General features: G+C 28.1%; 1 protein-coding gene across 2 annotated transcripts in view; it reads right to left on the bottom strand.

Annotated features, from left to right (window-relative positions):
• Nucleotides 1-21,138, bottom strand: part of LOC145255738 (tubulin polyglutamylase TTLL5-like) — a 459,668-nt gene extending 438,530 nt beyond the window's left edge. For both annotated transcript variants that reach the window (XM_080114369.1, XM_080114368.1), the window contains exon 1: nt 20,831-21,138. The gene's annotated coding sequence lies outside the window, so the exon portion shown is untranslated. The remainder of the gene's footprint in view (nt 1-20,830) is intronic.
• Between the last annotated feature and the right edge of the window lie 3,370 nt (nt 21,139-24,508).

Below are 24,508 nucleotides of genomic sequence, written 5' to 3' on the forward strand. Positions count from 1 at the left end.
TGATTATTATATGTTGAACACATGATTATTATGTGTTGAACACATGATTATTATATGTTGAACACATGATTATTATATGTTGAACACATGATTATTATATGTTGAACACATGATTATTATATGTTGAACACATGATTATTATATGTGAAACACATGATTATTATATGTGAAACACATGATTATTATATGCTGAATACATGATTATTATATGCTGAACACATGATTATTATATGTTGAACACATGATTATTATATGTTGAACACATGATTATTATATGTTGAACACATGATTATTATATGTGAAACACATGATTATTATATGTGAAACACATGATTATTATATGTGAAACACATGATTATTATATGTGAAACACATGATTATTATATGTGAAACACATGATTATTATATGTGAAACACATGATTATTATATGTGAAACACATGATTATTATATGTGAAACACATGATTATTATATGTGAAACACATGATTATTATATGTGAAACACATGATTATTATATGTGAGACACATGATTATTATATGTGAGACACATGATTATTATATGTGAAACACATGATTATTATATGTGAAACACATGATTATTATATGTGAAATACATGATTATTATATGCTGAATACATGATTATTATATGCTGAATACATGATTTTTATATGCTGAATACATGATTATTATATGCTGAATACATGATTATTATATGCTGAACACATGATTATTATATGTTGAACACATGATTATTATATGTTGAACACATGATTATTATATGTGAAACACATGATTATTATATGTGAAATACATGATTATTATGTGCTGAATACATGATTATTATATGCTGAATACATGATTTTTATATGCTGAATACATGATTATTATATGTGAAACACATGATTATTATATGCTGAACACATGATTATTATATGTTGAACACATGATTATTATATGTTGAACACATGATTATTATATGTGAAACACATGATTATTATATGTGAAACACATGATTATTATATGCTGAACACATGATTATTATATGTTGAACACATGATTATTATATGTTGAACACATGATTATTATATGTGAAACACATGATTATTATATGCTGAATACATGATTATTATATGCTGAATACATGATTATTATATGCTGAATACATGATTATTATATGCTGAATACATGATTTTTATATGCTGAATACATGATTATTATATGCTGAACACATGATTATTATATGTTGAACACATGATTATTATATGTTGAACACATGATTATTATATGCTGAACACATGATTATTATATGCTGAACACATAACAATGACACATACAGGATGTGTAAAAAGCAAGCATGGACCGTTGGTAGGAAATTGCAAATAACTTGCAGAAAAAGAATACAAATGACAACTCATGCCACAATAACAAGAATAGTCCACTTACAAATATGTACAAAATATAGAAATGAAAAGGATAGAGAAATGGTGTCTGTTATATAAAATGATCAAGCCAAAAAACACGGGGGGGGGGTCCATTATCAAATGTGTCCAAGAAGTATAATACAGAAAGCTTGATAGTATGATTGCAGTCAAAACGACCAACATTTATCGAATCATATGACCTAAAGATGACAAAATGTGTGAAACTAAAAAACTGAATAAGTTTTTGGCGTGAATGTGATTGTCATTGTCAAGGGTACATTGGAGAGCAGTTCAAAGAAATTGTATAGATAAAAAAAAAAAATTTTTTTTTAAAAACGGAATGTGAAGAAATCATTTTAGTTGGAACACCTTGGATGCTTAAAAAAAGCATTAGCTGAATGCTGTCAGTCCAGATTTTTTTTTTTAATTTATTTTTTTACTTGCTGATATCTCAAGCTGGCCATAAATAGATAAACATATAACTTACCAAATGCAAAAAGGTATCCGAAATCTTTCAGCGGTTGATAGAAATGTTCATAAAATGAATGTATTATAAACAGACTTGAAAAAAAAGCATTAGATGAAAACAGAGTAGGAGTAAACCATGTGTCAAATGAGGTGAGGGAAGAGGGAACAGCTTTATTTTTTTCTCATGAAGATTATAGATTAAAAAGAATAAAAAAAAGTCTGCTTTTTTGGCATTTTATTTGTTCATTAATACAATTAAATCTATATTTAATGATTATTAAATCAGAAATAATCCAGTAAAGAGATTTGACAATAGAGGCAGAGAGAAGTGGAATAAAAACGTATACACCAGTGCAGATTTTGATTACTAACAGATTAAGAAATGTGTTCAATATTTATAAAATATATATACACACACTTTTATTCATATTCAAATAAACATTTTTAAATATCACTATATGATTATGACATTTCGATTGAAATATTATCATGAATGTGTAGCGATATTAAAAAATGAATATAAATAAAAAGTATGTCTTGCTTTATTTATTATGGAGCACTATTATATAAATTTCATTAAATTCATTGGTTTTTATTTTTAATCTGGAATTACACACACACACAACAAAAGGGCAGACGTAGAGCAGAACAAGAATATACAGTACGTGTGAAAAAGATCCTCAAATCTGAACTAACCCCTAAAAACAAAATTACGGCTATAAACCAGCTTGCAATACCTGTGATCACGTACGGTTTCGGTATTATAGACTGGCCTCGATATAACATAAACAGGCTCGATACCAAGACCAGGAAACAACTATCCCTACATAAGGTAACATACTGAAACCAATGCATAGACAGGATTTACCTACCACGAAAGGATGGGCGCTTAGGCCTCACCGAATTCAACCATGCATATCGAGTCACTATAGTAAGCATGGGCCAATATATTAAAAGTTCAATGGACGTGACAATGGAAATGGTGAAAGACCATCATAATCATCTTTCACAACAAACCTCAATCACAAAGCTTGCTGAAAACTTTGGAGAAGTCAGACCAGAGAACACTGTCGATGTACACGATAAACCACCGACACAGATTGCAAGAATAAAAAGGAAAAAATACACCGAAATAGAGATAGAGACAAGAAACGAAGGATGGAAACAAAATAAGCAAGCAGGGCAGTTCCTAGAGGAGCTGAACCAGGAGTACATAGACAAAGATGCTTCACTCCAATGGCTCAAGAGTGGGAGACTTCCATTTGATGAAGAAAGGCTTATTGTAGCCGGGCAAGATCAGGGCTTACTCACAAATGGATTTAAAAATATGGCTGGCCTACAAACAAATAGCCAGTGTAGGTTTTGCCACTCAGCGATTGAAAGCGCAAGCTATCTAATGTCTGCATGCCCAATCTTATTGGCAGATGGCCATTATACTGCTCATCACAACAAATTATGCAAGTACCTCCATTGGAAGATCTGTGGAGAGATGCAACTTGATAGATCGCCGAACATCTGGGAACATGAACCACCAAAATAACATCAAACAGAAATGTGACCGTGTTCTATGACAAAGACATACAGGCAGGCAGATACATAAAGACAAGGCCATCAAACCAGACATTGTAATATGGAACAAGCCTGAAAGAACAGCACTCATTGTCGATGTCACAGTCCCCAAATGATTTCGGTCTTAACAGAGCTGAACGGGAAAAGATAACAAAATATCAGGACCTAATAAATTATCTAAAAACGACATGATCTCTGAAAGAAATAAATATTATACCAGTTGTGATAGGAGCAACTGGCTTAATAAAAAAGAATCTTCATAAATACTGAGAAGCGATCCCTGGAAGACCAAGCTGTAAGGAAATAAAGATACAAATAGCAGCCATAAAGGGAACAACGTCTATTCTTAAAAGAGCCCTCGGATATAAATTTAAATTGTAACAGAATTAAGTGTTAGCCTCAGGAGGGATCCTCTTGATCTCTTCAAACTAACATATATATATATACACACACACACACACACACACACACACACATACATACACACACAAGCCATCCCTGGAAGACCAAGCTGTAATGAAATACAGATAGCAGCTATAAAGGGAACAGTATCTATTCTTAAAAGAGCCCTTGGATATAAATTTAAATAACAGAATCAAGTGTTAGCTCCAAGAGAGAGCCCCTTGATCTCTTAAAACTTACTGAAGTAAAATACAAAAAAAAAAAAGGGCAGAAGTAAAAAAAAAAAAAAAAAAAAAACCCTCAAAATTGATGATTTTCCTGTGTTTTTTTTTTATTATTTATTTTTAAATCTCAAAATCAATTTTTTTTTACAAATTCAACTTTCATCAGATTCATTCATGCAACTCGTTTCTCCCGAACTATTTGCCACCAGTATTGCAGACAGAAAGGGATAGTAGCTCTGAAGTGTTAGCTCTGATGGATTGGACAAGAGAACACATTTTTAAAGACAAGGTTTCATATAAATCATAGCAGGTGTGGAGATAGTTGTCTCTGTGCAATGAATGATGGAATGTATGATGAAGAATCTGAATGAGGGATTGGTGTAGTTTGATCATGTGACATAAAACGTGAGGTGGGATTTCAGTTATGGTGGCATTTTAGGTGACTGTTAGGTTTTCATAAATAGATGATATACTCCCCCCCCCCCATAATAATGGTTCATCTAGAAGTAACTCAAAAGAGTTGTTTCTGACTAAATCATCATTAATGAAGATGAAAAAAAAACAAAGTTTAAAGTCAAATACCTATTGTAGGAGACATGCAATAATTTTTTAAGCAACCTTTTGATGGTCATTTTAGTTTTTGATTCTGTCGATTTTATTAAAATATGGCCATAAAGTAATAATTTTATTTTATTTATTTATTCATTTGATCCAAACTGAAATTCTATCAAGCTTGCATGATTTTTGTTAATTTTTATTATTTTTTATATATTTATATTATAAAATATGTACTTTATTAAATAAAATAGAGTTTTTTAGTAGCCCTCACACTGGTATCATATTTTGAGCATGCCCCCACCCCAACTCTTGCAATGAGCACATAAATCTCTTTAGTTAGTTTCACACATATCAACCATTTTGAGTTATTGACCAATATCCATTGGCAACAATTTATTAAATACAAGCTGCTACTCCAACGTGATTACAAGTGATGTATCCCACTTATCTGTCTCTAACATATGTCAGTATCAATTACATTAGTACTTGTGCCTATTTTGACAAATATTTAAAAATAGTGATATTTCTCTGAAACTTTATAACATGATTAAAGGTGCTTATCTTTACTCCAGAAATAGACAGCATGAAACTTCTTACAACCAGTTATCTTTGTTGGGAATCTTTGCTCTATTTTTTGCTATACTAACTTAAGATCATATTTGTGGTGTCTGCCTAGGAAAGCAACAATTGAAAACAAAACCCTAAACCAAGATCAAACACAACTTTTTTCAAGTAAAATGATAAAGGAGATCCAAAGTAACACTGCATAAGACTTTTACAATAAAAGCCTGAATGTGTATACATGCTGGTTGCCCGTAACACATTTTATAGCTTGAAAATTATAGAAATTAAAAACTAAAAAGAAAAATCCTAATATAGGGTTCTGAATTGGCAGCAGGAGTACATATAGGTAATCATTAATGCTGGGTGTGCCTTTTAGTTTATTGTAACAAGGACAATGATAGAAATACTTTTAGCAACTTTTTATGTCCTATTTTTAACACTAGTTGAAATGAATTAGGATTACAGATCAAGCTAAATACAAGAGTTTTGTTTCACAATGTATTTTACGTTGAAGACGTTTGTATCTTGATAAATTGTTTAGCCAAAGAAATCATGTATTTAAAAATATCTTAACGCATCATGTTTTTTTTCTTTTATGCATAAATTGCAGCTATCTTCTCATGGACTGATATTTTCAGGTCTATTTTCATCCAGGATAATCAGAGATTTTCTTTCTATAAATAGCCTTTAATGATTCTAATCTCGTATCTAAATTAGCAAGATACAAATTTATTAATGTTTTAGGAGGAAATCTTCTTCCAAAGGTAAAATACATGAAGTGGAATGGATTATCATGGATTTTTAACATCAGACTTGGTTTGTGGGTTCGTTTTTATAAACAACATGTTTAGTTTTCAACATTTTTATTTATATTGTTTTTTCCCCCCTTTTATTATTTATTTCTTGATTATGTTCTGGCTGATGTGCCTTCCAGCCTTCTTCAAATAACAGAAAATTTAAAAATCCAATAGTTTTAACTTCAATTTATTTTAGCATTTTATCACTAGTATATTTGGATAGTAGTCTGGTTTAAGAAAAAAAAACTCAGCAAGATATTTATTTAAATTTAATTTTAAATGTAATCAAAAATAAATTAAATTTAAATGTAATCAAGATTACATTGTTGCTATCGTTGAGAAAATAGAAGCAGGTGGGGAATTCCATGGTAAGCGGTCTGAGGAAAGAAACTATTAGAAATTTGCAGCATCTGCGGACCTCTACAGTAAAGAGCTATGACTTTACTGCTAGTTGGGCAGGAGATGTTTTCATTTAGGGAATACAGGCACAGTAATTCCATTAAAGCACATTCTAAGGAAGTTCTTGTAAAACGAGCACAGGTGATGTGACGTGAAACTTGTCATATTCTAAATGACTGTTCATGGATTTGTGATGTAATATACAAATAACTATTATTTGGTATGGAACATCAGCTACAAAAATCCAAATAATCATATTTGAATAGGGAAAACACATGAAGAAGGCTGGGAGCATATTGTCTGAAACATCATTGAAAAATAAATAAGACAATAGTGAATGGAACCTCCTTCTCTCTTGAGAGGCAATAGATTCTGAAATGTTGCCTGTTTGCTATCATGAAGTAAGGGTTGCTTCATCTAAAACGTCAGCAGTGTTACCAAGCATGTGTATGCTGTATGCAAGTGAAACCTGTCCAGTGAAGGTAAAACATGCATTGCATGGAGAAAAATGATACAATGGATTTGTAATGTAACTCTTAAAGACAGGTTTAGATCTGATGACCTCAAAAGATTAAATCTGGACTTCATTGGTATGGTCACATAGAAACAATGGATGAGAGTACTTGTAAATTTGTATTAGTAAATTTAAAACAGTTAAGTTATCAGGTTTAGTTCAGAGAGGAAAACCAAAGAAAATCCAAGAGGAAGATATAAGTAGTCACCACCAAATTTATGGAGTGTTTTTGATTTCCGTAACAGGATCCATCTTTAAAAATTTACCAAAAATCAGATAATTATCTAATCAATATAAAATTTTGACCAATTAATAAGTAGAGAGTGCACTTTAGATGAGAAACTTTTTTTTTCATATCCGTTGTATAAATATATTTTGGGGGACTTCATGCGCTCCCCTTCCTCATTTGTCCTTTGTTCGACCTTTTAAAGTTCAAACAATCCACTAAGCACACACTCATTTTGTGGTAGAAGGAGGAGTGTAGAAAAACAAAATGAAATTTCACAGGGTGCCTTCGATATCAAAGATTGAAATCTGAGATTCGAATAGGTTTAATTCTTTTATCTTTTGCGTTTTGAAGTGTGAGATTCATTGAATATGCTTATCAATAATTATTATCTTTCAGGTGAGGATAAAAAAAATATTTTTTTACGAAAATGCTAACATATGCATACTTTCAAATCTTTAAAAATAAATTTTTAATTTTATTTTAGAGTGAGTAAACTTTTCATGCACATAAAGAATGATATGAAGAATGTTTTAAAGAACCGATACAAAAAAAAAAAGAAAACAGCGCGTGAAAATTCTAAGTATCTGCATATTACGTTTTTTTTTAAATATGGCAGCCCATTACAGTTACAAAAAGTTGTTATTTCCCTTTTTAAAAATTAACTATAACTATGAAGACATGGATTTCCGTAGATGATGGTTGTGACATTCCAACAAGTTGCATACCTCAAGAGGGTTACCAAAAACGGCTCTTTTAAGTGCCACCGAATTCTAATGAAAGTCTTTGTCAACTCGATTTATGCAACAAAGAATAAAAACATGATCTAGTTTATGGAAAAAAAAAGTGTGGTTCAATGGTCATTATTAATCTATATATATATATATAGATATATATAAAAGGCAAAAGCAGCGCACGCATTTTTTGATATACAGCAAAGGTTTTTTTTACCGGGGTTCTTCCTGGGGGGGGGGTACTCTTTTTTAGAACTTTTTATATAACCCCCTACATTGTAATATCTACATAGTGTCTAGATTTATTTTGATCGATTTTTATAAAATTTGCACTAAACATGTTTATTTATTCCATTTTTATGTTTTTTATTTTTCCATCATGTTCACTGTTTTTTTGTTTTTCCAATTTTTTAAAAAAAGTTTTAACATTTAAACATGTTTATTTATGCCATTTCTTTTTTTTTTGTTCACTTAGTCTTTATTTTGCATCACCTTCGATTTTTTTTTGTTTTTGTTTTTCTGATTTAAAAGAAAATGTTATATTTAAACAGTGTTATTATTACGTTCGCTTATTCTTTATTTTCCATTTTGTTTTGATTTACACCCCCCATTCACACACACACACACACACACACACACCTCACCACACCCGGGCAACGCCAGGTACCCCTGCTAGTTAGAAAATAAGAAAGGAAAAATGATTTTAATCATGAAATTAAAAACTGACTAAAAGTAATATTAAAACTGAGAAATATAATGCTAAACATTTAGGTTTGATGTAAAATTAGAAAAAAAGCAGTTACTTTTAACAAGTATTAGGACAAATTTAAAGTTTCAATTATTATGAAGGAAAAATTATAAAGCTAAAAATAATATATTTCACCATAAAATATCGCTTGTAATTATAATTTAATTTAATTATTTAAAAAATATATATATTTGCCTGTTTAATTACATTAAAATTCATGAAAATGCTTAAATAAATATTTAGATGCGACTGGATTCCCATACCTAAAATCCAAGATGGTGGCGGTAAACACATGGTTTCTAAAATGTACGAGACTGTGCTAAATAATTGAATTATTTGAATTTATTTAAATATAAGGTAATTATATTCTAATATTTTTGCATATTCTTATAACCAATCATAGTAAATTTTATTTAGACATAAAAAAGTTTAATTGATTTGAAAAATTTTTATGTTTTGTTGACATTCGACAGAAAATGGGTCAAACACTTTTTTTTTTTAATTTAAAACTTAAAATTCTATTAAAAATTATAGAAAAGTATTATATTATTCTGCTTTTAACATATTAAACTCCAGGGTTTTATCTTTCTGGTAAAACAAAAAGTTGTTCAGAAATAATAGATTTTAATAAGCTTTAGAAAAAGCAGTTTTTGATCGATTAGCGGTCACTAGATATAAGCATTTATGGGAGAAAGAGGTATAAATAAATACCTGTCCAGAAGTCAATTTCTGAAAAATGTTACTTTCTTTTAAGCTTTCACAATAAAATCGTTGTTTTAAGCTTCAATCCTGATTTTATCTAAAGTAATAGGTAATTTGGTGACGGTGTTAAAATAAGATGTTTTTTGTTTTTTTATCTTAGCGATGCAATTACGGTATCCTTAAACAGTTGAATTTGGGAATACAGCCTATCCGCCTGTCCTAATTTTTTTGGATGATATATGTCATTGTTGTTTAATCAAACATGCATCAAAGAAAAAATACTGCCCAAATATACAATTAATTTAAATGCGCATCATTGGATTTGGTAGATTATTGAAAAAATTAAGCAAAAATAAAGCATTACATTTTATATCATGTATTGAATGTTGCTTAATGGTAAACTCTACTTAAATGTATTAAAATGAAAATATTTTAACGTAAACATTAAAACTTAATTATTGCAAGAAAATTTATTTAAGCATAAGGCTGTTCAATATTTGATACTGGTAGTAATAATTCAATTAAATGTCTGTTGCAAATGGTAGTATTTCTTTAAAAATTCGGTTTAAACACTTCCACAACATCAGGATAATAAGCTAGGATTTGAAAACAAAAAAATATGATGATAATAACAGTAGCGGATGTCTCTATAAAGACTAATAATACTGATCAGATTTCCATTTATTTGTTTTGCTAATGGACTTAATGTTGGAAACAGACTCAAAACATTGCATTGGCATATCGTCATTATCTATTCCTCCCCCCCTTTAATACGTAATGGAAACAGTTTTCTTTGAAATAAAAGTGAAAACAGTCAGCCTTTACTTTGTTGGTTATGACAAGTTCTGCACAGCCATCTTGTCCAGTAAACTACAATGAGAACATGAAGAAAAAAGGTTTCAGTTGTCTGTTTTGGCAGTCTTGATTTGATTATATTATTATTATGAGCAGACGACTCTCTTCCCTAGGGCTGCCCAAGAACAAATGTGTACCCCTTCTCTCAACCATCAATATTACAATTTCTTTTATTCTTATTTTTCATTTCTAAATTGAAATAAAAGATTACCTTTTTATAGATATGGTGTGAATGTAGATTCTACAATATTATTATAAAAACATGGATGCAAAATAAAATATCCCCATGGAATTCTTCATAAAACTTTACTTAAGAAAAGTTGTATTTGATCTTGATATAGGACTTTGTTATCAACTGAAGAGAGACATGCCACATTTATATTATAGATTTGTTAGTTATGCCTTTAAAAAAAAAAAAAAAACAATCATCGGTTCAATTCAACTAAATCTTTATCCAAATAAAAGTCTGTAAAATATTTCATCTGATAAAACTGTCTTCATATTTGTTTACCATTATTTCTAAATTCATTGAATTCAATTGTAAAATTACTGCTCTTAAGCTTGACAACTTAACTTCCAAAAATAAATTAACAAAAAAAATCTAATTACTTGACAGATTCCAAAATGTCTGACATGCCTTTACTATTTGAAATTAATTTTCTATACTTTAAACTGCCAATTATAAGCAATTTCTGACTTTAATTAAAAATTTAAAATGAAAAGTCAAGTAATATGGTTCTTCTGTGCTTTTAAACCAAAGGAAAACATTTTCTTGCATGCTACTTTCGTCTAAAGTAGCAATATACAAATCATACATATCTTATTTAAGCATGATGCATTTTACAAATCGATTGTTTTGTACCACAAGCTAAATATATCTGTCATAGAAGTATCTCTTCACAATTGTTTGCCTGAAGGACCTCAAATAATGCTTTGCTATATTGGTTTATTCAAAACTAACTAGTTGGCATTGCCTCAAAGTCTTTCATTTGTTCTTCTTGCAGCCAGACTTCCATGAAAACAAACAGGACTTATAGAAATTCAAAGGTCGACTAGTCTTTAACTAACTTAATCTTCAAAGGACAACTGGATCAAGAACTACAAGTCTTCAATGAATGCCTGCTTCAATGAACAGGACCTTCAACGAACACTGTCTTCAAACATCCATTATCACAAACTCACAATACAAAGTGACCAAAAAAAATCTCTGACCCCTACATTAAACATGAGGAGTGGCTTTTAAGAAGGGTTTTATCAACACTGTTTATAATTTAGATCAGTTTCAATAAAGCAAGAATTGTTCAATTAGAATTTAGCCAACGGGCATAAGGACTGTTAGAAATAGCTCACCTATTTTGCATAGCCCAAATTTTGGATAAACTGTATTGTAGCTTTAGGTCTTAAATTGTATTCTTTTGTGTTGAAATAAAATTCTAATTCACTTTTTTAAAGCGTTTAAAATTATAAATCACTAAGGAGGTGGGGGCATATTTTTTTTTCAGCATAAATATTTTTTTTTATTGTTTAAAAAGTTATTTTTATTACACAAAAATACTTCACGCATTATTTTTGGTATCTATGTAAAATACGGACTGTGCTTCTTTTTAGATAGGATTTTCAAGTTAAAATTTTTACAGTATATTTTGTTTATTAAATTGTTAGGTGAAAGTACATAATAGTTACAAAACGCCCCCCACTCTCCATATTAATAATGTATTTCTAAAGAATAACGTTATTATTTCAGCACAGTCCATATTCAGCACGAATACCTTATTTTTATTTTACACGCAAACAAAATGGAGTTTAACAAAAGTGTAAGTTATTAAAAAGAAAATGGTCGCAACGGATCAAAATTTGGAATTAAAAGTTCAATTTTATTTGCGTTTTGTGTACATTTTCAGCATCCCAAATGTCTTTTTTGTAGTTTCAAAATTACATTGCAATTGAAGATGTAGTAAATTTTCATAAAAATTTAATTTTATTAGAGAAAAAAAGTCTTAACAATTTAAATGTTGGTAAAATAAAAATGTATTCAATCTGTATAGTTTAGTACTAAAACTGTACTAATGGGGAGATCTGACGTTGCCTCAGGGTTGAATAATCAACGAATGTTTCACACTCCCATATTTTTATTGTCATCGAACTCGGAGAATCGTCCATTTTTCAATCAAATCGATTGATTGTCTGCTCTAGTTGGTGATCCATTGTGGTGCACCGGAAGGAAGGTTCACATGCCTCCTGGCAGTGACAGTTCAAAATACATTGTAGTCTCCATTGTACTGTAGAGAACTTTTTGTTGATTTTATAAAATTATTTTGCATTTTAAACTTTAATTCAAGCAATGGTTTGAAATGCAAAAGTCAAATATCATAGTTCAATTGTTCTCTAAACAGAAACATTCATTTCGAATGCACCTCTGTCATATCAAAGAACCTACTGTTGATTTTATATGCCGGGTCTTTCAGCTTGTGTAGTAATAAAACTTCTCAAACGCACTTGTGATGTTAGGCTGAATAAAGATGTTAACTTTGATCAAAATCGATTGTTCCTTTTCATCAGATTAGTTTGATTATCAATACTTAACGATAATATTCGGATACAAAACCTATCTAAGAACACTGACAGATACATAAAGTAAATTTGCGCGAAATTTCATAAAAATCGGCCCAGCCGTTGCGGTGTCTATAGGGAACGTGTTTGCATGCACACATAGATATATACACACATACACACACACAAAAAGGTCCTTTTATATAATAGCATATATATCAAAAGTAAACATACCAAACCAAAGATGCATTTGCATCACACTTATGTTATTTTATTAGTAGTATAATTCGCAAAGCTTTCGCACTTACTGTACTGCACTGAAATAATAACATTATTATTTAGAAAGCCATTCTTAACATGGGGAGACGAGGGTGTTTTGTAACTATTCTGACTTTCATCTAACAATTTAATAACAAAAAAAGATATAAAACTTGAATTTAACTTGAAAATACTAAAATCTTATAAAATGATTAAAAAAAAATCACAAGGTGGCAAATTTTTCGAAAAACAGACAAAGCAAACATTAAAAATATAGGGGGGGGTCAGTACATACATACATCTTGTATCTTGTTAAAATTTTGGTTCAATCATTAGTCAAGTGAAATATAACAGTTAAAAGTCTTACCTTTGGCTTGAAATATTATGAAAAAGACATATAGGTGTGTATATCCCCCCCCCTCAAAAAAAACATCACATTTAAGCAGACAACACCTAAAACAATTAACTTCCGGTAGATGCCTGAAGTTAATTGTTTTAGGTGATGCATGGCCGGTCATAAGTGACAAATCTTCCTTGCTCATAACAATTCATTAATTTTTAACATCGTAATTTGTAGCCTAACAAAAAAAAGGTAGTATTTAAATTATTTCTATTAAATTCCTCAATATTCTAGGGAATATTAATTTTTAATCCATAAAACTAAGCATTATCTAAATTTTACCTAAATCCTTTTATTAACTTTATCGGAAACTTATTTTCAATTCAAAATGTTAGTATGGAAATTATAAAAGTCACTTTTTTATTTAGTATTAACAGATTGTAAAATCAGCCGTACACAAAGAAATTTCACTATGAACTCATAATTGTTTCAGTTACTTGGTTTAGAAATTATATATTTTTTGTAACAACAAAGAAGCAAGTAATATAAATTATGCGACGATTTTTATTAGTGAGATGCGAAAATGAACAAATTGGTTTTCCAAATAAAAAGTTTAAAACATTTTTTTTAAAAAACAACGTTGAATTTTTTTTTTTAAGTGAAACCTTATAATTTTGTTATATTGTTCAGAAAATTTTGTAGACTTACGACAATTTTTTTCTATTTTATTCGATGTTTTTGGGGTTTTTTTTTTAGATATTTAAAAAAAATTCACTCTATAAAAAAGAAATAAAATAAAATCAAAAACTCATGTATTTCTTTAAGAGAATAAAAAAAAAAATTTTTTTAAAAATCAAAAAAAAATCGCTCGACTGTTTTTTTTTATCAGCAAAAATTGATAAGTGAAATGAGACTATTTTTCACCTATGGTGGCCCATATTTATTAACTTTTGTTTACAGCCAGCAATAGAAAGAGACATTAATTCTGTCGCTTACAGGCCACCATAGCTCATAACTTTAAGAAATGGAGACGGTTATCTCCCCTTTTTTCCATTTGTGACGAGCTGAAGTCACAGTATTTTTTAATACTCGCTTAAAAAAAGTATTTTATTTAAATATGGATAAATTCTTAACAATGAAAAATGGAAGTACTCATTGAATAGTATTTTTATAGGTAAGTGATTTTTTTGAATTCATATATACATATATTTTATCGAAGTAAGTTAAAATTTGTTGATTTTCTTTAAAATTTTTTTAAAGAAAACCGATTTAAAAAAAAAAAACAAATATTGCATAATTTTGCTATTAAACCTGATATTTTTTTTTAATTAGGTCTTTGCTTCTTTAAGTGAAAAAAAATTAGCATTTGAATTACATTTTTCAAGTAGTTATAAGCTTCGAAAGATAGGAAGTCAAATTATTCAATTTTTATCACGCATTTTTAATGGCGTTTTCTGAAACTGCTAGGGGGGGGGCAAAATATGATTTTTTTTTGTGTATATTATTTTATTTCAGTTTATTTATAGTTCAGCTTTTTTTTTTTAATAAGTTTGTAAAAAATTAACTAAATTGATTTTTGAGAGAAATTTTAAATCGCATTGTTTATGTCAAAAAATGTAGAAATAACATTCGGTTCCATTTTTCCCTATTTTAGCTTTAGAGGAATTTTTGGAAAATTCACCGGTTTTATGAATATAAAAATGAGATTTTTTTAATATAATATATGTTCTTGAGAATACAGCAAAAATTACAATGAATCAATTTATTTTACAAGTTTTTATTGTTATTATTTGCTGTTATTTGTTATGGGAATACCATATCTACTATTTAAAGAATAACGCGGTACAATAAGTGCATACACGTGTTTCATTGAATTGTGGAAATTCACAAAACAACTCATCAGAGACAGATTTATGTTCCTAGGAAAAAAGACATGGTTGAGGATTTTTTTTTTTACCTTGGATTAAAAAGAATAAAAAATTGGTATAATCTATTTCCTTTGACTTAAGGATTTCTGTTTTAAATAGAAATCCTTAAAAGTTATAAGGGTGTACACACACACACAACGGTACAAAAAGAGGCTAGTTTGGCAGCCTTGCAGTTACGTCCCGGCAAAGTTCGACAACTCTAGAAGGGTCACATCAGTATTTTACACGATCAAATTACGAATTATTAGTTTTAAAATAAAAATTATTAAAGTTTTAAACTAAAAAAAAATGTAATTAATATAAAAAATATGTTAATATTGGAAGTAAGCACTTGATTAAATAAAGTAAACGAACAAAATATACATTTTATATATTTATAACTATTTATTTAACAGAAAAATTAAACAATTTTTAGAAAGTGTATTATTGTCTTAACAGAAAAACGAACAAAATAAAATGTGAAGTAATGAACCACGTAACAAAATATAAATTTATACAAAATAAAACAACTTTAAAAATTAAACATTTCTTAAAAAGTGTATTGTTGTCTTATGCTTTTAATAATTTGTGGAAATGCGAAATGCGTGTCCTTTCTCACGCCGTCTCCACAACTCTTCCATTAGATGAGAATGGAACAAATTTTCATAATTTTTATATTAATTATATAATATATTTTATATGGAATACATATTTTTTATATTAATTATATAATATATTTTATATTGATTACATATTTTTTATATTAATTATGTAATATATTTTATATTGATTACATATTTTTTATATTAATTATGTAATATATTTTATATTGATTACATATTTTTTTATATTAATTATGTAATATATTTTATATTAATTACATATTTTTTATATTAATTATATAATATATTTTATATTAATTACACATTTTTTATATTAATTATATAATATATTTTATATTAATTACACATTTTTTATATTAATTATATATTTTATATATTAATTATATATTTTATATATTAATTATATATTTTATATTAATTACATATTTTTTATAATGATTATATAATATATGTTATATTAATTACATATTTTTTATATTAATTATATAATATATTTTACATAGATTACATTTTTTTATATTAATTATATATTTTATATTAATTATATAATATATTTTATATTGATTACATATTTTTATATTAATTATATATTTTATATTAATTATATAATATATTTTATATTAATTATATATTTTATATTGATTATATAATATATTTTATATTAATTATATATTTTATATTGATTATATAATATATTTTATATTAATTATATATTTTATATTGATTATATAATATATTTTATATTAATTATATATTTTATATTGATTATATAATATATTTTATATTAATTATATATTTTATATTGATTATATAATATATTTTATATCAATTATATATTTTATATTGATTATATAATATATTTTATATCAATTATATATTTTATATTGATTATATAATATATTTTATATCAATTATATATTTTATATTGATTATATAATATATTTTATATTAATTATATATTTTATATTGATTATATAATACATTTTATATTAATTATATATTTATATTGATTATATAATACATTTTATATTAATTATATATTTTATATTGATTATATAATATATTTTATATCAATTATATATTTTATATTGATTATATAATATATTTTATATCAATTATATATTTTATATTGATTATATAATATATTTTATATCAATTATATATTTTATATTAATTATATAATATATTCTATATTAATTATATATTTTATATTGATTATATAATATATTTTATATCAATTATATATTTTATATTGATTATATAATATATTTTATATCAATTATATATTTTATATTGATTATATAATATATTTTATATCAATTATATATTTTATATTAATTATATAATATATTCTATATTAATTATATAATATATTTTATATCAATTATATATTTTATATTGATTATATAATATATTTTATATCAATTATATATTTTATATTGATTATATAATATATTTTATATTAATTATATATTTTATATTAATTATATATTTTTATATTAATTATATATTTTATATTAATTATATATTTTTATATTAATTATATATTTTTATATTAATTATATATTTTTATATTAATTATATATTTTTATATTAATTATATATTTTTATATTAATTATATATTTTTATATTAATTATATAATATATTTATATTAAAATATATTTTATATTGATTACATATATTTTATATTAAAATATATTTTATATTTATTACATATTTTTTATATTAATTATATAATATATTTCATATTGATTACATATTTTATATTAATTATATATTTTATATTGATTACATATTTTTTATATTTATATAATATATTTTATATGTATTATATATTTTTATATTGATTACATAATTTTTATATTAATTATATAATATATTTTATGTTGATTACATAATTTTTTATATTATATAACATATTTTATGTTGATTACATAATTTTTTATATTAATTATATAATATATTTTATGTTGATTACATAATTTTTTATATTAATTATATAATATATTTTATATTGATTACATAATTTTTTATATTAATTATATAATATATTTATATTGACTACATATTTTTTATAATATATGTTATATTAATTAAATAATATATTTTATATTGATTAAATAATATATTTTATATTGCTTATATATATATTTTTTTTAAACTTTAATAATTTTTATTCTTATTTTAAAACTAATAATTCATAATATTCGTGGGTACTTGTACAGTTTAATCAAGACATTAAAAAATGAAAATATCGAAAAAAACAAACAAAAAAAAAGGTTATATTGTACGTATTCGTTATGGAACGAAGTTCTCCGAAAAAAAAATTCACTTAATTTCATCAATTAGTTTTTATTTTATAGCGAAAGAACAATTTGTTATGATACCGATAAAAAGGTTCGATTTTTAGGAAGAAACGCTAGTAATAAAGATGGGGAGGGAGTGTCGGCGCTTTAACTGAAGTTATCTCCCCGTGGCGTGTTCAACAAATTTCATAATGGCTGACTTCAACGCGCTCTCATAAAAACGTGTTTTTCTGCTGTAAAATAAAAACTACTTGTTCAAATTAAATGAAGTTTTTTGGGGGGAGATCTTTCAGTCCAAAACGGATCCGTACAATATAATCTTTTTTCGATATTTTCATTTTTGAATGTCTTGATTAAACTGTTCAAGTACCTATTCGTGATTTGATGGTGTAAAATACTGATGTTACCCTTCTAGAGTTGTCGAACTTTGCCGGGACTTAACTGCAAGACTGCCGCTAGTTTTAGGGTTACAATTATTAAGATATTTAAGTTTTGTTCGGTTCAAAAGCCCCCCCCCCAAAAAAAAAAAAATAAAATAAAATAAAATAAAATAAATAAATACAAAAATTGAGGCAAAACAAATCGATTTGAATTTTTGGAGGCAAAAAAAGTTTTTTTTTTCTTTCTTTTCTCGTAAGAAGACAAGAAAAAAGTGGGTGCTAATGCACTTACTGATCCGTATTCGTATTTCCACGTTTAATTAAAGTTCTATATGTTTTTTTTTATTCAATTGTAAGGTTGAAGTACAGAATAGGTACAAAACACCCTCCCCTCCCCATGTTAAGAATGGCTTTTTAAATAATAACGTTATTATTTCAGCACGAATCACTCTCTGCATGAGTACCAAAAAGTGATTTAATCGACTTTTTGTTAATTTACTACTTTTCTAAAATGAAAAACTATATAAACAAACTCTAGACTAAAGACAAATTAACAATTTCATCCATGTAATTTTATTTAGCAGGTAAATTTTATCATGCAACCAAAACAAATTATTCTTTTATTGTCGAATAAAAGATTAAATTGAGCAAAACCATGAGGAAAAGTTGATACAAAGTAAAATGCATTCAAAAACTGAGCTTTTGTATCCCCCCCCTAAAGTTGTGTGTGTCTCGTGGCGACCAAGATGCACACAATCTTTGTGTGTTTTTACTTTTTGTGGCTCCGTCTAAGCAGGAAACTGAAAATAAAGCTCTATAATAAGCTAAAAAAAAAAAAAAAACTTTTCTAGTAAAATTTGACGAAGCATCCAATAGATGTTGGGTAATCTGTAATTTGGGGGCGGGGGGGGGGATAATATTTATGAGGTCTTCGTTCGCACCGGACCCCGACCGACATTTATAGCAGACGGCGTTTGACTTTATAACTTTACGGTACTTATGCAGTGCATAAGTTATGCACCTATGTTACCGCGCTGAAATAGTAACGTTATTTAGGAAGCCATTCTTAACATGGGGAGGGGAGGGCGTTTTGTAACTATTCTGTGCTTTCACCTAACAATTTGATAAATAAAAAATATCGTAAAAAAAATTAATTTAACGTGAAAATACTATTTAAAAATAGCACGGTAACATGTATACACCAAGAACCAAATTTACAGATAAGGATAATAATGGCATTATGAGGTTCAGTTTCACTCCAGGGTAATGGTGGTGAGGATGTTTAATTATGACAACAATATTTCGCCAGAGTTAAGAAACGGGGGGGGGGGATCTTTTTTTTTTTTTTTGCTTATGTGCTGAAGAAAAAGGGGGGGAGACATTTCAAAAATCACCTCGTTCTATTTTTACTGAAGTGGATATGCTTTAAAAACAAATCAAGCAAAAACTACACCCATTTTAGGGATGCCTCAGCATGTTAACAGTAACACTGATAGTTTCTTTTTCTGCGCGCTGAATGGATAAAATCTCTTTTCCTCTTCGTAGGTGGTGCCAATCAGCACAGATCAAAGTTACGAATAAAAATAAATTTGCAACATGTTGGGGGTAAGTTGGATTAAATGTGTTATTGTGGTACAATGATTGGATCTAAGAGTAATTCTACTCTTACACTGTGGCAGAATATATACAGAGATGACAAACGATCTCCATTTTACCCATACTTTTAATGGCCTTGCGCCTAATATCTCCCCCATCAACCCGCTCCCAAAAAGAGATTAAACTAACCTTCTATGGGGATGGGGGGGGGTGACATCGCCCGACCCTTAGTTGAAGTTACATGATCACTTTTGAGGCGGCCGCCTCTCATTTTTTTTTTTTTTTTTTTAGCCCCACACACGAGGCGTCGGGCAAGCAACGCCAATACGACACGACCAAAATACTATTGATATTGGTGCATTACTGCATTATTACAATTAACTTTCTATTTCTATTGCGTCTACATGGCCGCAGTTTCATTAACGAATGTTTTACGAACGCTGTAGTTCGTGTCTTAAAGCAAGATCTCATTACTTTCAAATGTACATAATGCGAAAGTAAGAAATTCTATGAAGACGAGCAGAGACTTGTGTAACCCGCCGGAGGAAAAGGAACTATCTACCAGATCGGAATAAACAATCGATCCTGTCATTAGTGAAAGATCAACAAATGAAATAATAGAAATAAAGCTTTTGTGTTGATTTAAAAAAAAAAAAAAAAAAGAGAGAGAGAGAGAAAGGCTTACATGGGCTTGAAATCTACTTGCATTGGACTGCAGTGGAGTTGAGTGGTCGCACTGTTTTGTTCTATTGTTAACAAAAATGAAGACGAATTTGTTTACTTTTTGTTTTGGGTTCTTTTGCAAACATTTTAGTTTTTGTTAAAATAATCCAATTCGAAAGGAAGCTTGTGAGTTATTTAAATATGAGATGATCAGCATGATGCGACCAATAAACTCTTATAAAGGAGGTTAAAAATGAGATCCGGTCGTCAAGTCGTAACAAGAGTTGCAGCAATTTTTCTTTCTTCTTTCCTTCTTTTGGAACTGCTGCTGCTGATTGATTTTATCTACTTTGTTTACATCACGCTTGTAGGTCTTTTAACACAACTTACTACGATAAGTTCTTAGTTAACAAGCTTTTCACCCAATTTTTGGATAAAACTCATTATTAATTTTGTTTCTGTTCTAAAATAAAATACTAATTTACTTTTTAAAAATGTTTAGAATCGAACTTTATTCTTACGTTTTAATCGCCGGCAGCCACATTCTGTTGCTTCTTACGCGAAAACTATTTGTACTTAATTTTTTTTTTTTTTGACACATACGGGTAAAAATTAATTCTTTAAAATTAACGTAAAATGCATGTAGTATACTCTAAAGTCTAATTTTTAAAAATCCAGGTAATCCCACGAAAAAAAAGATGAAGTCTCATTTTTACTTTTCCGCTGTCTCTATTTAATTGCCTTCTCCTCACGATAGCAAAGATAGACGCAAGATCATTAATATGGGTGAAGAATTTATACCCCCCCTCCAAAAAAAAAAAAAATACGGGCTCTTTGGATTGTTGAAAATAAATTTAAATTGCCTCGGTCTAGAAGGATTTCTTCTTCGTTGATAGAGGATAGAAAAGATAAAATACAAAATCAGAACAGATACTACATTTTGCTCCAAACCAAAATTGATCTCGAAGAAGCGATTTTTTTTATAGAAGTCATTCCAACTCAATCATTGGTTCTTCTTTTTTCTTCTTTTTTTTTTAAATGCCACGTTTTGTTCAGATTACTTAGTAAGATGAAAGCGCGTGTTTAAACAATAAACATAACACAAAACTACAAAACTTAAAACAAATTGTAAATTCTAAACAAAAGCAAAAACAAGTTTCTACTTTAACTTTCAAAACAAACAAAAGGAAAATTAAGAAGTTTTGTTTGATCTCTCTCTCTCTCTCTCTCTCTCTCACACACACACACACACACACACACACACACAACAACAACAACAACAACCTTGAAAACACAACCATTCCAATATGAAGGAAGGGAGACCAAGAAACAAAAGACCCAGAAAGGGAAACAAGATGGCCAGTTTTAGAGCAAAACGAATCGTAAAACATATTTAAATATTCACGAACAGACAGCACAACTTTTTCACTTCAACACGCAGGAAATAGCTATGAACAGTTTTTTTAGACTTTAAAAGTAAAGTTTCACTTAACTATATAAAAATAACGTAAAATATGAAGGTGCTTGTGCATTTATTAAACCGCGCTATTTTTAAATAGTATTTTCAAGTAAAGTTTTACGATATCTTTTTTATTAAATTATTAGGTGAAAGTACAGAATAGTTTCAAAAAAACACTCTCCTCTCCCCATGATAAGAATGGCTTTTTAAATAATGACGTTATTATTTTAGCACGGTTCAACAAGTGCATCACTGCGGCACTGCAACTGCAACAGTAATAATATCAAATATAGAACAGAACGAGTAACCATTTTTTTTTTGTATTTTCAAAATAGTCGCCATTTTTTAAAAGAAAAAAATAATGATTACTCGTTTTGTTATGGGAAAACTAGCTAGCTAGCTAGCTCGGTGGCTAGCTCACTAGATAAATAGATAGATAGATAGATAGATAGATAGATAGATAGATAGATAGGAAGGTAAAGATTAAAAACCGACTTCGTGCCCAACTTGCCCTCGTCGGGGGGTCAAGTACTTTACTAATAATAAACATTAGACCACCCGAGACCCGTTAAGTCAGTATTTATTATATATATTATTAAATCATCATTATCAGTTTAACATTTTGCATGTATCATTTCTTAACTTTAATAATTGTAAAGCAGTTCGGGCCAAAATTAAAGTGCAGTATCTGTTTTGATGCTTCACGTAAGTAATTGGTCAATGAATGTAGGAGAAATACTTCATACTGAGACAATTACTACTTATTTGGACACTGCCAGAGTGCACCCTTTTTAGAGGAGCTGGTTTTCCTCCACATTAAAAAAACAACCTTGTGTCTAATTTGCTTTCAGAGGCTATATTTTGTTCTCAAAAAGAGAAATCCTTCACGACTGAGGCAATTTTTAATCTTTGTTCTTTTTCTCCACACTAAAACCAACCCTGGTGTCTAACTTATAGGAACGATCACGCGCACACCTTTGGGTAACTACCATTCAAACTTTATGGTGTCATACTATTTTTGGCAATTACCATTCATTCTTTATGACGTCACACTAGTTTTGGTAATTAGCAATAATGACATTATACATTTTCTGGCATGACAGAAGGAATTCTTTGATGATGTCTCTTTTTTCATCACTATCTCATTTGATTCTTCAAGTATCAACTTTTGGCTAAGATTAGACATGATAAGAAAACATTGTATTCCATAATTTGATAAAAGATGGATAAAAAAATTTGTTGTAAGAAAAGAGTCAATTTGTAGTTTGAACATGACAGAATTCCACGCTGATTAAATTAAATAGACACTTAACTATCAAAATGAATGAATCTGTCTCCACAATTTATGGCTTTGATCTTCTCCAAGATTCCTACTCCCCACATTTTGTTAGACCATGATCTCGCAATTTCTTCATCTTGAAAAAACGGTAAAACAGCCTTCTAATACCTTTTAGTGTTGCTTGAGAACCATATTCCCATTAGAGCTCGACCTGCTTCTTTCCAGTGTTTTGACCAAAAAAAGGGTCAAGAGGACCTTACTAATCTACCCCTACATTGTTTTGTTTAAAATGTTTTCTTTTGGAGATTACCACCACCCACTCAACAATAAAAGTGGGAATTTATTTACGTCTTTATTTAAAGACATTGTAAATGAATGAATTCTAACACGCTAGTAAGGCATTGGAAGTAGGGCAGCTGGTAAATGTGAATGCATTGTTGTGATGAGAAGAGAAAGTATGAATGTGAACATGTTGAATGCTATTGTGTGTGTGCGTGTGTGTGTGTGTGTGTGTGTGTGTGTATATATATATATATATATATATATATATATATATATATATATATATATATATATATATATATATATATGCATGGGTTAAGAATGCGTCCAGTTAAGAATAAAACCAACAGATCGCCCCTCCTATCGGTTTAATGTCCTTGTGCCTAATTATATGTATTTACAATAAATACAGGGGGGGGCAGTAAGTCACAGTGGAATTACTGAAGGATTTTTAACTTGAATAGATTCTTTATTTTTTATGGTAGCTTAATGGGATCTTAACATAATATGACCAAAACAATGGAGATTTATTTGAAAAAAAAAAGACGATAAAGAACTTATTTATGAAACATAGCATCTTTTAAATGGTTTCGAATTTCAGTGTTAGCAACTTTTTTGTGTGTGGGATTATTTCAAAGGAAAAAGTTTACATCAACAAATTTGAAGCTCTACAGAAACTG

The sequence above is a fragment of the Euprymna scolopes genome, chromosome 31 (genome assembly GCF_053919585.1).
Source record: "Euprymna scolopes isolate OS-2025 chromosome 31, ASM5391958v1, whole genome shotgun sequence".
Lineage (NCBI taxonomy): Eukaryota > Metazoa > Mollusca > Cephalopoda > Sepiida > Sepiolidae > Euprymna > Euprymna scolopes.